The sequence below is a fragment of the Malurus melanocephalus genome, unplaced genomic scaffold (genome assembly GCF_030028575.1).
Source record: "Malurus melanocephalus ecotype Western Australia unplaced genomic scaffold, MMel_1.1 scaffold_25, whole genome shotgun sequence".
Lineage (NCBI taxonomy): Eukaryota > Metazoa > Chordata > Aves > Passeriformes > Maluridae > Malurus > Malurus melanocephalus.
The window spans coordinates 162,053-178,540 of NW_026623257.1; the positions used below are offsets into that span (position 1 = coordinate 162,053).

Below are 16,488 nucleotides of genomic sequence, written 5' to 3' on the forward strand. Positions count from 1 at the left end.
AAAAAAAAAACCCACACAAAAGAAAAAAAAAACCTCCACCAAACAAAAGAAAAGGCAAAAGCAGTGCAACCCCAGGAACGTCCTCAACTAAACGGGTCCAGGATTGGGGGAAGTAGGAGGGTTGGGGAGAAAAAAGGAGCGGCAGTCAGAACGAGTTTCACATGTTATACCCATATCTGAAGATCTACAAATGAAATAAGCTGAAGTTGATGAATGGATGCAGTTTTACATGAAGGCTGATCTTTTGGTTGCTTCACTAAAGTGCAATAGAATGGTTGTGCCTCATYAATATTTTGCCTTCAACACTTTCCAAAAAATCAAATTGCTAAGACTTTCTGTAACTTAAATATCTTCTGAAGATGAATAAATTAAACACGCCTCCTGAAAAAACTATTTTAAGAATACAGTTTTTTGGGGATTCTTTTTTAATAACAAGATCAAACAGGATTTTATTAAAATGTTTTCTTATTCTACTATTAAAAATTGTTTACATTATAACATTAATAAAAGAGACTTGTATATTTCCAACTGTGATTAAAGCTGTCACTTCAATCTTTTTGCCACTGGGGTACTTCGGCTCTGTGGTCTGTTACCAAATTGGCAAGGAGAGTCACAAAAATGCCAAACAAACATTACACATTTTGAAGGTAAAAATGAAATAAGTAGGCAAAAAGCATCCAAGCAACACTTGGCAGGTCYACACCACAAAGTGGTAAGATGCTACTTAAATGTTTAGAAAAGCCATCAAAGATACAACTATTATGGCCCTTGCTGCTAAGCTCTGCGAGGTTGAAATCCTGTACGTAGGTGATGTTCCACTGGTTTAGCTTGCACTGCTCAAATCATTGGTGTTGCCATTCCTGCTGAAAGCCTCTGTCACAATCATTGTGTTGGCAGTGCTCTTGTTGCACAAACAGACACTAAACACTTTTAAAATGCAAAGCACAGATATAGAGTGAGGTGAGATAGCAACACAGGATACAAATGAGAWATATATTCAGACATAACATTACTTAAACTTTAATACAAATTGTTGAGAGAAAAGAATAATTTATTCCCTTTCCTTCTAATCAGCTTGTGCCATATACGTGTTTTCTTCAGAATTTTTCAGCATTCCTGCATGTTTTCAGTGGAATGTCCTATTTGCATATTTTTCCCTTCAAACACTTTTCAGACTGACTTGCCACTAGCACACTGCTGAAAGTAATTCTGTTGCTCCCCTTAACAGAAAGTCTGCCAAGAATCCCAAAAACATWTTTTATCTCTAACTACAGCAATTATACAGAAAGTTGATATTACTATTACAGAATTAAATTCTTCATGGTCTGCATTTTCAAAATGCTCTTTAGCCCTGCACCCTTGAGACTGATTCTCAGTACAGCTGAACTGCTCCCAYCAAAGTCTAGTATCTGTCAGAGTGGCCCAAAAAACAGCCTGCTGTGAATGTACCCAAATCTAAATGTGTACTTGGTTCAATCTGTACTCAGCGGAAAAAATACAGAAAAACTGAGAACATTTCAGACATTCAACAGCTTATCAACAAACCAGGCTTAATACAGAATAAAGAATTACAAACTATTCTAGAAGCACTTACAATTYTTTTGCCCGCATACAAGTTAACAATGCTTTTTGAACAACAGATTTTCTTCCTAATCCTGCTTCTTGTAAGCTAAAAGATTTTCCCCATTGAGCTCAGTACCACTATAACCCAGATATCAACAAGTTGTTGAACTGGTATGGTAATCTTCTGGTGAGGTGAGTTTAATTCAACCTCCTTCATACTCTAGTAATAGTTCTGCACCTGCAAGTGCTGATCCTTGTCTAACACTGAATGGAGGCTTAATACCAGTTTATTGTGCTATTATTAAACAGAGATTTATTTGAAAACTATACATGTAATCAAAACTTTAACACTGCTGTACTAAATATGTATAACCAGAGAAATTCCTTGACCAAAATGCATAACCAGCCTAACTTGATGGAAAACAGTTAAGCAGCAATATAAAAATAACTCGAAGGCATCTGAGTAACAACATTATGACTGAGCATCTCCCCCGCAAAAGTTCAAGAGTTAAAACTCTATCAGGGAGTAACTGCCACTATTCCTCTAACATTTSAAGAAAATGAAGATTTAAACGGGTAATTAAAATATTTTCTTTTTAGAAACAAAACCATTCTCAAATCTCAGAAATTGAGGCCATTTTTTAAGTATGTCTCCTAAATACCTTCAGCCTCAAGCAAAAATTATTCTTTTCTATATGCAGTTTTATTACACTATTTCCAAATTATGCAATGTCAACATTTAAACACAAAATATTATCACCCTTTAAAGTTCTTAAATACAGTTAAAAAACAATAAATCAGAAGATTTATAAAAAATGTAATGCCATCATAATTTCTAATGTTTCTATTAAGCTGGTATTTGAAAAACAACTAGAACAGCAAGCTGATCTGGTTTAAATTTCTTTTCAACTGCTCTAAAAGTTTTTATATGCATTAATTTATTCAAGTCTCAAATGAGGAGCAACAGGTTTTTATCATCTATTTTATTTAAATACTAAAATCAACTAACTAGTAGCTGTTACACCAAGAGTTATATCCAGGAAAGGTCACACAGATAACTTAGAGAACAATATGGATTTCAGAYAACTGAATCCCACCTCATCTGTACTCTCAGCCTTCCACAATATTCTGCTGCTTTGGAAGGCACTGGAGAGACAGTGCAGATGATAGATCAAAACCAAGACCATGAATTCAAAGAACTGATGTCACTGAGAARGAGAGRGGTGTAACAAGTCTCCTGCCTGCAKMTTGGGTTAGGAGCAAACAGCTACATCCTTTCCTACTCAAAGCTGCAAGCTGATCTGTATCATTGATTTCAAAAACACTGGCATTAATGCAGTCTGAAGCTGGAAAAGCAACAAGGTTGGAATAGAAAAGCAGCAATCAATAAACTACTACCAAGGCCAACGAGCACTCTCTCATTCAARGAGGCTCAGCGCCCTCAGAAGGGATTTCCCTAAAGCCAGAGGCTTTAGGGAATTSATGGCTCACCCCAAGCTGCACTTGTCCAAACCCTGCTCTTAGCCAGCTGCCACCCCTTCATGCCCCTAACAGCACTGCAGCTCCCTGGGCTGCCTGAAATCCAAGCAGTGATGTGCATCAAGGTCACACACATTTCTCCTCCGAATTCCTAAAGTGTATTCAGCCCCATTCCCAAGCCAGCCCACCTGGCCACCACCAGCATTGCTATTTTTCCTTCAGACAAGTATCAGGCATTATGCCCATTCACAGACAGGTCYATGTTCAAATTCAAAGAAAACTCATGACTAAACTTTCAGCCCTGCAGGTCGTTATTAACAGATGATGTATCCAGCATCAGAGCACATCCAGAACTCTTGTGATCATGGTGGTGAAGTGGGACAGATTAATTAAAAAACAAAGAAACAAACAAACCAAACCAATGCAATGCCACTGAGAAGAATTAAACCATTATTTAGGGATTCAAGAAACCATCCATTAATTACTCCAATAGTCCAATCTTGTTTGACAAAAGATTGAGAAATTACTTGAYTGCAATGCCAGAGATGCATCACAGCAGAAGGTATATAGAAGATTATGCAGCCCTAGAACAGCTATGAGAGGTACCAAATCAAGAAAATAAATGGTTACATTTATTTTTTTTAAACAGAAACTGGTTAACTGTAAGAAAAAAAAAAAAAAAAAAAAACAAAACGTAACAGTAAGGAGAGTCTTCTCTGTCTTTTGAAGCCTGCAAGACTGAAACCTGAAAGCAAGTAGAACATCCCTGGTTCTGCATCTCTGTGGAGCTTCAACAAGTAATCTGAGGTCAGGTTCCAGCAGGGGTATCACGTGAGACCCTGGCCATCTGAACTGGATTAGGGCAACAGTGATAACCTAGAACTGTCCAGATGAAACCACACATTCCTACATGGGATATATCCTCTCTTCTCACATTTAAGAAGGGCAATAGAAAGAACATGTGAAAAGTGCAGTCCTACCAAATTGGATCAAAAAGTGAATGTCCACTTTTTACACTTCAAAAATGCCTACCCTACTTGCTAAATTTTTTCACATTATTCAGATAGTTTCCTCAGTAATAAAGGGAAAYAATTGTTTCCTAGGAAAATGCTCTTTTTTTTGATAAAGTCTCACTTTCCAGAGGAAGATAAATACTGCAGTCAGACAAGTGTAACATGAGAGAAAAGCACAAAATAATCCCTAATTGCTCTTCAAAGCTGGTGCAGGCTGTCAAGAAAATAAATACAAAAGACACGTTTGAATGACACTGCTAATCTGACAGTTTAGGTCAATAAAGTAAACCAATATATTGTCAGCATTTGTCATTTCAAGAAACTAAAGATATTAAAACTGCTGAAATTAATGGATCACAGGCAACTGTGAGTACTTTAATAAATCTTGAACAGTTTTTATTTGTGCTCCATGTGAAGCCTTTATAACCTGTCATTCTGCCTTGTCACAGCCTTAAGAAGAAGCCCTAGAAAGTCATGATACTCTCTAACATCTCTAACAGCAAGAGCATACAGTAGTGTCCTGCTCTCCGGGACTTAACAGCTCCTTGGAAACACGGAATATGCAAGTGATCATCTCAAAGTTAAAAAAAAAAAWTCAGATTTGACCAGATAAACCATTCAGCCTTCATGCAGAAATCCTCCATCACTAAATACATTGATCAAGAGTCCTGTTAAACAAATTCCTTATGTCTATGATGGAGAAACATCATTAATAAGAAATGAGCTGAAGTTCAATGACCATTCTATTACCCCTTACCAGTTACATGTTTGCAACTTAATTTAGTTTAATTTAARTTTAATTAATTTTGTTGCAATCCCCCACCTTTCAACACACAGCAGATCTCTGGCTACTTGAGGCTCTAAGTATCAAAGTCAGAACACACTACAACAAACACCTCACACATAGAAGACGAATCTTGCTAACAAGGACTACGCACCAATTTTCAATTTTAAATATAATGACAACGTTGCTTAGACAACAAATTTAAGAACAAAAAGAAAAGAAAAAACAAAAACAAAACCAACAAAACCAACCCCAGAAAATGGTAAAATTGCAATATGCCCATCATTGAGATAAAAGGACTATAAGCACAGAATCTAAAAGAGAATCATAGAAATTTTGTGGCTTTGACATGTTGCATGCTTTTCAGAGGACTAAAAGTACTTTTTGATTTAAATAGCACATCATGGCTGAAACCCCTTTTTGACATACGTTTCTCTTAGATGCTTGTCCTGAAAYGCTACTATCCTCATTAAATGAATAAATATATACAGTAGATCAGGTCATAGTTTCACTGCAATTCTGAGAAAGCAACACATGAGAAAGAGCATATGAATAGTGGGATTTTTACTCTGAACTCATATGTAGTGAAACCTGTTTTRCAGACACTGACCTGTTTTAATTTACATAGTAAAGAAGTTCATGTGAACACAAGTGCAGAATTAGAAGTGAACAGAGGGAGAAGWAGAGTCAAACATTCACAGCTCAAATTTTGATACTGACTTTGTTTTGTACCAGAAATTTATGCAGGAACATTTCCAAAATGCCTGCMTGAATGTATGCATCATCTACTGATAACACTGGAAAAGGAAAGTGCAATCTACAAGTAATAGGACTATAAACAAAACCAATAAAACTCGGATAAGGGAAATGTAACAGCACTGTGTGATGAAAATTACTGTACCAAAGAGAAGAAAACACTTCTAACCTGAGTACTGAAAGTGAATAYAAATTGTTAAGACATGACAGATGGTGAAATTAACCAGTAAGACACGACAGGCCATATGGCAGTACCAGCTAATGCACACCTTGGTACAYCAGCCTGGGCCCCTAGCTCACCAAAGATCTGCTGTCACTAGAACCAGGACACAGTCTGCAGGGAATTCTTTTTAACTGGATTCAGGAGTTTTTTTAAACACAGCATTCTCACCTGATTTATATACACACAAACAAAAATGTATCAATTTTTTCTTTCCTCAACTACCGGACCTAAAGATTAACTAATGAAAGCTCAGAATCAAAACTCTTTTCTGTCTTTACACTCTTTCTCTATCCTCACTACACCATTCTTCTGTGACTTGGGACTATTTGTACAGATAAACAAGGAAAAAAATGCCAYCAATGAATTGACTAATTACACATGACATCTTTCAACTAATATCAAACTCTGAATGCCTGAAAAAATACCCATGAATATGCCACTTTGGAATCCTCAGACCATACTATGGGGGATCACCACTAAATAAGTCTGTACCCCGACATTTAAGTCCCCAGAACMGAAAGAACAGGCTTGCTTCACCTGTCAGTACCTCAGCATGCTTCTCCTCAGGTTTTCTRCTTAAAAGATTAAAGTGCAATACGATGAATGGTCTGGAGCATTTCTTGCAAACTCTCACTGCGCTGTCAAACCTATTAGCAGTGTCACCGTCAGGATACCGCCACGCTCACGCTGGGGAACTTCCCAGACATAATTTGTCCATTAACCAGATTAAGTATCTTAGGAAAGTCTCCTCAAAACAGATTGGCTTTGGCTGCTTAAGGGACACTGCAAAACCAGCATCTGAACGAGGGCCAGCACTGTTCACATCAGTGTTAAATATAAAGAAAGGAAGGAAGAAATTTWAAAAAAAAATTACACTTTTTTAAAGTGCAAGCAACAGGACCCAAATAAACTTTAAATATCATTTGATAAGCTTACTATGTCTTAGAAGAAGTATCCAAAGAATTTTTATCCCATTTAAACTACTTTTTTAACCAAATATTGWCATCCATTACATTGCTAAAAATACTTAAAAGAAAAATAAATGTAAAAGTATTTTTTAAGTTGTGTGTGATTTTAGTCATGCAATATGACTTTACTGCAAAATATTGTATCAATTATTATAATTCTAGAAATCTAAGGAACACAGTGAAAACCCACACCWTATAACTGTACCTCCTCCTAAGCATTTCTTTCTTTCTGCTACTGCCCTCATTCTGTTGGGAAGCATTCACCTGCTTAAAACATTTCATCAAAAATAAATTGCTAGTGGAAGAAGGAAAGTTTGACTGGGAGCAAAGAGATGAGAGGCAAAGATAGCCAGGAAGAAACAGCAGATTAAATGTGACAGACAAGTTCAGGGAGATAATTCCTATTTCATTTCTGATCTAGGGTACTGTCACTGAAGAAAAAAATGAAAAATGGAAACTGCCCCAAACCAACCACTACCATACATCAATAACTTGCCTTCAGCAGAGAAGAAAGTGAGATTTTTTTTTTCCCCAAACCATTAAGTAATTGATCTTATTGGGTGTTGCTTTGTGTTTGTTTTTTTTCCATTCCTGTATCTAAAGCTCTGCCTCTTCCACACCCCTCAACCCTGCCAACTTTACAAAAAAAAGGGAAAAGAAGTCCCATACACAAATGGGAACAGATACTGCTATCTGGTGATACAAATCACTGTTCCTGACTTTTCTGCTCGCTAACCACTTTGACTAAGAGCTGAGTCCTCAGCATTAGGATGATGTTACTAAGCAACACTRCCAAGCAGCCCTGCACAAAGCTGTTTGGATAGTTCACCACAGCTTCACGACAACTGAAAACAGTATTAGGCCTTTATAGCAGCAGAGATCTTTGAAGTTTTGTTAAAATCTTSATTTTACAAAAGATAAAAATTTATYATTTCCARTTTTGAACTCTACAAATTTGTGCTGCACCTATGCTAATGCAGGGGCTGTTGCAATGCATTCAGCTCAGCAAGGAAAGGAACAAAATACTAGTGCACTTGATGAGACATGCCCCAAAAGCAAATATCCAGAAAAAATAACCCTCTATGGGATAGTCTGTGGAACCCTACAGTGAATGCTTCAGTGACAAGGATTGCAAACCAAAGGGAAGTACCAGCACACCCTTAATTCCCCAAAGCCCTGTCTTCCTTCCTTCACAGGGCTGTAYGTAAGCAAACTTGGGGACCCAATTTCTGCTGCTTAAGCATCAGTACAGGCTAAACATCCAAACCCCCAAAGGTCTCTGTAGGGCTAGAGACCAYTTCCAGCAGCATGAGTGCTTTGTTAAAAAGCACTGCTGCCTCCAGCAAAACAAATCAGGCACTATTGCACTAATGCCTGCTGGTGAAAASTTAAATTTCTGATCGTGTTTAACACTGTGGAAAAGCACAGCAGCTAAAAAACCCAGCAACTCTCAAGCCTTCCCCCAAACTGAGCATCAGCTCACCCAACCTGAAACAGAGCAAGCTCTCACAGCAACTCTGGTGCAGGGGGAAGGGGACAACCTTTCCACATCAACTCCTCCCTGCACAAAGAACAGGAAAAATACCTAGAGCTTAAATCCTACTAGAAGCCAAATTCTCACGATTTTCACAGAGAATTTGCTAAGGAAGGTGCTTTGTGGAACAGTGGCTCCCAAAGGGAAAAACAATCACTGTGCAACACTGTGGGAAAGATAACACCAGAAAACAAAACTCAGTTGGGTAATGAAGTGCCAAGTTTGCTCAGCTATAGTATTCCTCAACTGGCTTTTGCTGGGCAACCTGAATTCTTTATCCAATTATACTGTCGTTCCTAGAAGTTCACAGTTCCAAGAGGCAGTTTTCCTGCTAACAGAGAAAAGGCATAGCTCCAGTGAAYCCAGATCACACATGCGCCTTCTAAAAGTATTGACTTATTATGACTAYTGCTCTTGTTTTGCAAAGCTATGTTCCAGTTTCTGATAGACACAGATGAAATCTAAGACACCACATCAGGGGTTTGCTCACAGAAAAGTGATCTTCTTTTTACAAGAAGATTGCACTTTATTAGATGTGTGAACAACATTGACGTCTGGAAATTTTATCTGTAACTGTACTCAAACTTGCCTTTCACTGATAGAATAGAGAAAAGCATCAGGTAGTATTTGTTCTTTTACATAAAGTCATCTTTGATAGAATATTAAACACTTTATCCTCCCAGAGGTTTTCTCCTCCTCAGTGAACACTTGCTTGCAGTCCCTGSTTTCTGTACTTCAAGACATGAGGTGTAAGTATGTGACATTTCAGGAGAAAAAAATGGAGTTCACTGTCTTTGTCTTTTTCTCAATGCCACATTCAAGAATGGGAAGATATCTCTGCAAATTCTGTAACAYACTCTATTACTCATCAAGTATTCATTATTCATTTGAGACTCATTGCATTTAAAATATCTGAGTTAAAGAATGGAGGTTTTATTAAATGTATACACAATCAATTTGGATACAATCTAACTAAAGAATTTAGTTATGCCTGTAAAGGAGTTTAGACCAACAATTACCCACTTTTACAATTATGCTCAAATAACTATTGTACCAATACTCAAACTGGTTTTAGGTTGTTTCCCTTATGTACATAATTAGACTTCTGTTAGAAAACTTAAAATAATCTCCTATTACTAAAATAATTTTAATCTAAAGCAATTCTAACAGGGGTGCTCTCAATAAAAGAAATGCTGAATATAGAGACTAAGAAAAGGAATACTGTTAACACCATGACATGAGTAGCTTAAGGACTTAGGCAAAGTTTATGCTGGAATAATCACTGTATCCCATAAAATAAAGTTTTCCATTTTATGTCATTATTCTTACTAATATAGCAATCACTCAATAGTATGCATTTAGTACCCAACTTCCAAAAATTCAGAAAGTATCTTATGCAAATCTTTCCACAATAAGCAACAAGCAAAGAAGGATACGGATGGCTACAGATTTTTTTCAGCAGGAACTTTTTAAAGAAAAAAAAGAGAGTGCAGAAAAGAAAAGAAATGAAACCAACAAAACAGACTTTGCAATTAACCTCACAAATCTAGATTATTGCTGAAAAGCATGGCCATAAAAGGACCTTAGGCTGAAAGAGTCCTGTCACTCCAGCAGAGAGTCCATGCTAAATGAAATGGCCATGACAAATGCTGTGGGAGACWAATGGTGAAAGAAGGTCACTGGCAAAAAAAAAAGCAGATCTAAGATAAGGAACATAAGAAATGTGTTCACAGCAGTTTGCAATAAACTGCTGGAAGTGCGCAACTTCAAGAATGACTTTTACAGTAATTTCAATTAGAAGAATAGGATGCATGTTAGTCCAAAGGTGACAAGCACTTGGGGCATTCTGAGCTGTCACACAACTATTTCCTGATTATTCATAAACCATACAAATTGACACTATTTGCATGTCAAATGGCTGCCATGCCTGTGAAGCCAACACTTCCATGGCCATATGGCTGGCTGAAGACATGTGCATCAAGTTTTGCCTGATGTCACAAAAGCAATCCAATAACTACTGCAGACTGAACAAAGTGGTGACATGCAATCCATCACAACCTTGATAAAACTTCAGAAGAGTGTTATAGCTAAGACAGTTAATTCTTGAATTCCTGGGTTCACAAGGTAGAATCTTAAGCATGGCAGAACACAAACTAGATCACTTTGGAGGAGACTGCTCAGCTGTGCTCAGCATCAGCTTCATATTCTTGCCAACGACATCTCAAGATGTAACACAGACAAGGATGCCACAACTTCAGATAGAAAGAAACCCAAAATTTGTATGAATAAACCTTGAAAAATTTGAAGTTTGCTCAGAGACCAGACAAAGTGCAATCATGGCTGGGGTTCATTCAATCATTCACTAGGGCTACCAGGTTCAAATCTTTTGAGGGAAAATGGAGGAGCACTAGTTCACAAAGAAGCTCCTGTCAAATGGATTACAGTTGTCTAGCCAAAATGTTAAAAACAAAGGCTGATGGTGAACAGCTGCTCAGAAGATACTTTCAGCTCTCACGTCCTCCCTGGTCAGATGAATCACAAATATAGAAAGGGTAGGAAGGAACCATAAAGATATCTAGTTCYAGCCCCCATCCCGACCATGGCAGGGAAGCACTATTCTAAAAGCTGCCAGGATCTTGACTAATCTTATCCTTTTCCAATGAATGGCAAATCCTTCATCAAATTTCTTTTTACCAGGATTCAGCATCTTTAACGAATAATCTCTATTTACCATGTGCAACTATGTAATCTAACAGCCTTTTCTCTGCTGAGAAATGAAGAAACACACTAAGTCATGTCTGTGTACAACAAGCTTCTGCATTTTTTAATAATCCACGCAGGACAGCTCAGAAGAGATGARGGCTAGAAAGAATGTCTCTTGCCCACAGGGGGTCACAGCTGTGTACCATTCGCCAGATGAAGTCCTAACCCCGTATGACACTCTCAGTTTTGCTTTTTATGTGAGGCCATGTTAGGCCATGCAATATTCTATCATGCTCCTAATATCGGTGGCTGAAGTACGCTGTACTCAACCAGGTCACACAGGCATTTTCCTGCTCTTCTTTTCAGCMCAAGATGCCAAACAGGCAACTAGCTATTACGTCTGTTATTACCTTGGCTCCAATTCTGTTCTTTCTCTCTCATCTGCAAAACTCTTTCTACACAGGATTTATCTTCCTCTCTTCAGAAAATTCCTTCTAATATTCCACTATCAAGAAGTTCCCTTGGCTTATTTTGTGGTTTTGTGCCAAGATAAACGAATAAAAMGAAAAAGTATTTTTCAAGTAGCCAAAAGAGTTCTCCTTGTGGAACTTTATTAGTAGTACCCTTCCTTTCCATTACTTCAATCTTCAAAATGACAAACTGACAATGTTCCTTTACCCAGGTCCCTGCCCAGCTACACTCTTGCAGGAATATCCATCTTCTGTAGCTTAACTAAACATTTCCCAAGTGGCACTACAGAAAATGCGTGCTCAGAGCCCTGACAGGAAATAGAAAGACATCAAATATAATCTAAGAAAAGGTCAGTAAGCAGGTCATTCCAGCACAATCTGCTTTTGGAGAACTCATATTACAAATTATCCCATTAACCATTTACTGCCTTTATGTCTTACATTATCCTTTCTATCAATTTTTGGTGCAATGTCCAAAGAGCACTGTGATTAGCAGGTCCGCAATTTTTCTTTCACTCAGTCCTCCCTTTCTCCAGGGTATATTACCCCAAACATGCCAAGAGCTGTTATCTTGTCTCCCTCCACCTTCTTTCCCAAATATCTAAGTCCAGCTCACCTTCCTTTACAGACCATGCTCCCAGGACTTTGAAGAGCTCATGACACCTTTTGGTGAGCAAATGTAAACATGACTACAATCTCACTGAACAGGATGCTCAGGCAAGCTGTGGGTGAGGGAAAGACCCCATGGAGAGGTGTCATTTTGCTCTCCAGTGACAGCAAATCTGCCCTACTATCAGAGGGTTGCAGCTCCTTCTCCACCCTTGCTTTCCTCCCAGGCCACTCTTTAAGCCCGGGGACAGCTTCAGCCCTATGATCAAAAGCTTTTACTGCCTGAGAGTAGCACAGCTGGCTCGCTGATAAAAGGGATGGTTTGCACCTGGATTGGACAGAGAGGATAAGGGGCCATAAGGCAAGACACAGATATACACTATACAGGAAGTAAATACAGAAAAGTGCATGCAAAAAGTCCCTCAGTGATGGGAGGATTGCATGAGATTTCTAACCCTTGTACTCAAACAAATATGGCACTTTTCTATTACMGCATCATAGAATGGTTTGGGTTGGAAGGGACCTTAAAGATCATCTAGTTTCAACCCCCTACYGTGGGCAGAGACACTGTTCTTCACTTATACACTGTAAGTTGCACTTGATGTACTTATTAAAAATCTATGTGATCCAACTGGCAGTTTCATATGCCATGCCTTATAACTATAAGATTAGTCATCACTTGGTCCTTCTCATTTCAGCATATTAAATGGTGACTTTTGCTTCTAGCCACTTATAATAATGTACAGTTTCATGAATTCATTATCATTAGATAGTATCTCTCTGTCYTCTCCAACACCACTGCTATAAAACCAAAAGATATTCTGTTCTGGGTCCCTATCTATGTGAACTTCAAATTTGACCCTATGATTACCAAAAAATTTCCTCATTTATTACCCATGACAGCTCATAGAGCAAATCTCGTCCAATGTGAGACGAGATTCTGGCAGCTTCTGGCAGCTGCAACCACTGACAAGTTACGTGTGTCACCTATGAGCACTCTGCATCTGGAACGGGCAGACGTGGGCAATCTTTGACCACACCCAATCTTTGGCCTTAAATAAATGGAGCTTTCCTCAACTGCCCRTTTTGCCATCTTCTTTCTGCCACAGTTATATACCTACTTTTGATCAGAGACATCTGCACTGCTTTAAAGAGGGTGTGTGTGCACAACAACCAAAAAGCTATTAGATATCCCAACAAATGAATGCTTATGTTAATGATGAGCTGCATRCTGACTTTCTAGATCTCAGCTACTCCACCTTCTCCAAACAGTTTTCCGTGTCACAGCAACTGGAAAGGATGATGTTTTCCACCACAGTAAAAATGAAGAGCACATTCTCACTTCTCTTAAATACCCAAAGACAGTGATGAAAAAAAAAAATATTTCTGTCACTTATTATCAATACTTTTGCAATAAACATTTCCAGGCAACTGGATAAGGCATTGCAACAGGGTTTGAGACTCTGAGGGAGCTGCAGCTTCCACATGTGCCTTCTCTGTCCAGTGCACAAGCAAGACAAACACAGATATCCCATTTTAGACTGTACAGCACAAGCAAATATTTTCTCTGGTGCCATGGAAGCCTGAGTGTCAGAAATCTAACAGAAGGGGACCTTGCCTTTGCCTAATACTCCTGACCTCATACAAAAGCACTCTCTTCTGCTCTAAGGAAGTGAGTTTGAGGCTGAAGACCCCAGGCACAAAATCACACTCCTGGCAACTGAAGAAGACAAGAGGACACCACTGAGACCTGAGGGCAAAAATGGGTTGTAATAGGCAAGGASAAGATTCAGTCTCAGAAGCATGCCCTAAGACACAAAAATTTGGACATATGAGGCTCTATTCCAGTATATGATGTAATCTCACACACTAAACAGAACACAGATCAACCTAAGCAAGACAAGCATTTGAATTGGAGAGCCAACACTAGTTAATGTATTTCCATTGCCCTAACCTAAGTTCCATAAAGTGAGACTCCCAAAACACTGCTCTTTGACTTCATACATTCCATTGGATTTCAGCAGCCAAGAAAAACTGGCAAATTCCAGCTCCTCAGATTAACCATCCTTCTGCTAAGGACACAAACTCTTCTCTGTCAGCTTTTTGTCAACTTTAGCTCCTTCTTGTGCTCCTGCTCMGCAGGTATATAAGCAGAGACACTTCCAATTCTGCTCTGATGCTTAAGAAATTTCTTCTAGTAACTTGCATGCTCACATTTGAATCCTGGCCTTCTTAGGTGTACTGCTAAAGTTCAGGACCAGAGGCCAGAAACCACATGTGTGGTTACCAAGCAACAGCACGGGTCTCAGTAGTCCCCAGAAGCATGTCTGATGTTACATTCACCTAAAATCCCAGAAACAGCCACCGCCACTCAGTTTCCCAATCATTTGGTGAAAATACTTGCAGCTTTACACAAGTTGAACCTCTATTAAGCACTGGTGCAGGCTGGTGCTCTTTGCCCAAAAGCTTTTTCATCTGCAATATTATTTGATTTCAACCCCTCTGAAAGACCATTAGGAAGATCAATCAAACAATTTCCCTYATCAAGAATGGGAAGCAAAGGGAAAGGTGGTGATCAGCGAGAGAAGAGGACCCAAGTTTAGATCCATTTCTAGTGTTTGCTCACATTGGGAGCCAAAGGTCAAGTTCATTAACTCAAAGATGCATCCATGCACATGGTGATTCTCTACTTGGCTCTTGTCAATTCTTTCTCTCCTACAAGCAAATCAATTTCATGTAAGCTAGATCTAAAAGATACAGTAGCAAAGATCACAGCAATAATAACACCTTTCAAAGCCATCCACTTCATTCCTTCCACTTTTTTGCTGTACACTGTCCATTCTGGATACCTTGTCCAAGCTGGAACAGAGCACTATTGTAAACGTTTCAGTCGTAACAATTAGAAACATAACTATCGCTGAAGAAGTAGGTAAAATARAAGACAAAGAAAAGCAAAATGAACACCGAGTTGTAAATTTGTATCAACTCCAACACCAGTGTATCTAATATCCAGGCTGCAGTGTGGAAACAAGTAATTTTGTATCAGAAAGACACCAAATTCTAAATTCAGATTAATCTCTGAAATGTTGCTGGATATTACTCAAAATCTTCCACTTGGTTTTCTTACCTGAAAGAATCTCAAAACAAAAAGAGCAGGAGAAAAAAAAATCCTAAGACTGTCCGAGAACAAACAAGCATTAASAGTGTTCTCATGTGTAAAGGCTCTGACAGCAGAAACAGGAATTTTCCAGCTAATAAAAACAAAGGAAAAAAACTTAAGAAAAAATCTATGGAAAACTACTTTGGTTAAAATTAATGAAGCAATTTGGTTCTCCCTATAAAAGAGATACTCACGGGATTCTGTAAAAACACAGAATAGTTACGGGAAACAACTGAGTGTCCCTTCAGTTATTATCAATCATATAGATGGTCCAAGAGCTTATCTDAAAGCCAAAGAAAAACCCAAGTATTTCTTCTTCCTTGCCTGACCAAAGAAGTACAATGGCACATCACACCCAGACTATTTTATTAGCTCAGCTCTCAGTCTCAGCTGGGGATTGAAAGGCACATGGGACTTGTAATTCTGGGGTGATTTAGGTTCTCTTTGGCTGTAAGTTAAAGAAAGGCAGCTGTTCTAGCACAAATAGTACAGTGTGATTTACTGGAGAACTCTCAAACTTAGCAAGATAATTTTTTTTTAAGATGGCAATGATCTAGTGATATACAGATGATCCAGTATCTTCAATCAAAAAAGAAACATCAATCCATGTTAGTRGTCATGTCCATCAATTATCCCATAAGAAGTTCCTGAAGCTGTTCTGTGCCCTTATGATTGCACACTGACATGCTAAAACATGTCAATACTCACTATCAAATAGGAGTCCTGCCATAAATCCCAATGGAAAACCAGGGTTCAACACATCATATGCAGTGGAGAAARGGTAAAGGAAGRTCCTTAGCAAAGAGAGAGAAGAGTGAGGCAAAACAGATGAAGGAGCAGAAGGAACCAATTAAAACTCTGATAAACTTAGAACTCTTTGCTCATTAAAGAGTGGAAAGCATATTTTATGCATTAACCCATGCCACATTTTTATAAACTAGTGTTATTTTAATGTTAATACTACATGTGCACRTGAACAGTTCTACTCAAAAAGGAAAAATTCTTTCCCATTTTGATTTTTCAGGGACTTGAAAGAACACCRTTGGTAAACACCAGCCTGAGCACTGAAATTTTCAACAGTGGTAGCATCAGGGCTGTCTACAGGGATGCTGCAGCTCTTGTTTCAGTGGAACATGTCATCCTTCATGAAAGATAGCTGTATAATATTCCTTCCACCTAATGCTATACCGAGTGATTCACACCAACATTCATTGCCTAAAGTTAAC

General features: G+C 38.4%; 1 protein-coding gene across 1 annotated transcript in view; it reads right to left on the reverse strand.

Moving 5' to 3' along the window:
* CTNND2 (catenin delta 2) overlaps positions 1-16,488 on the reverse strand; it is a gene marked incomplete at its 3' end in the record, with an annotated part of 536,496 nt that overhangs the window by 157,828 nt on the left and 362,180 nt on the right. The gene's annotated exons all lie outside the window — the stretch shown is intronic.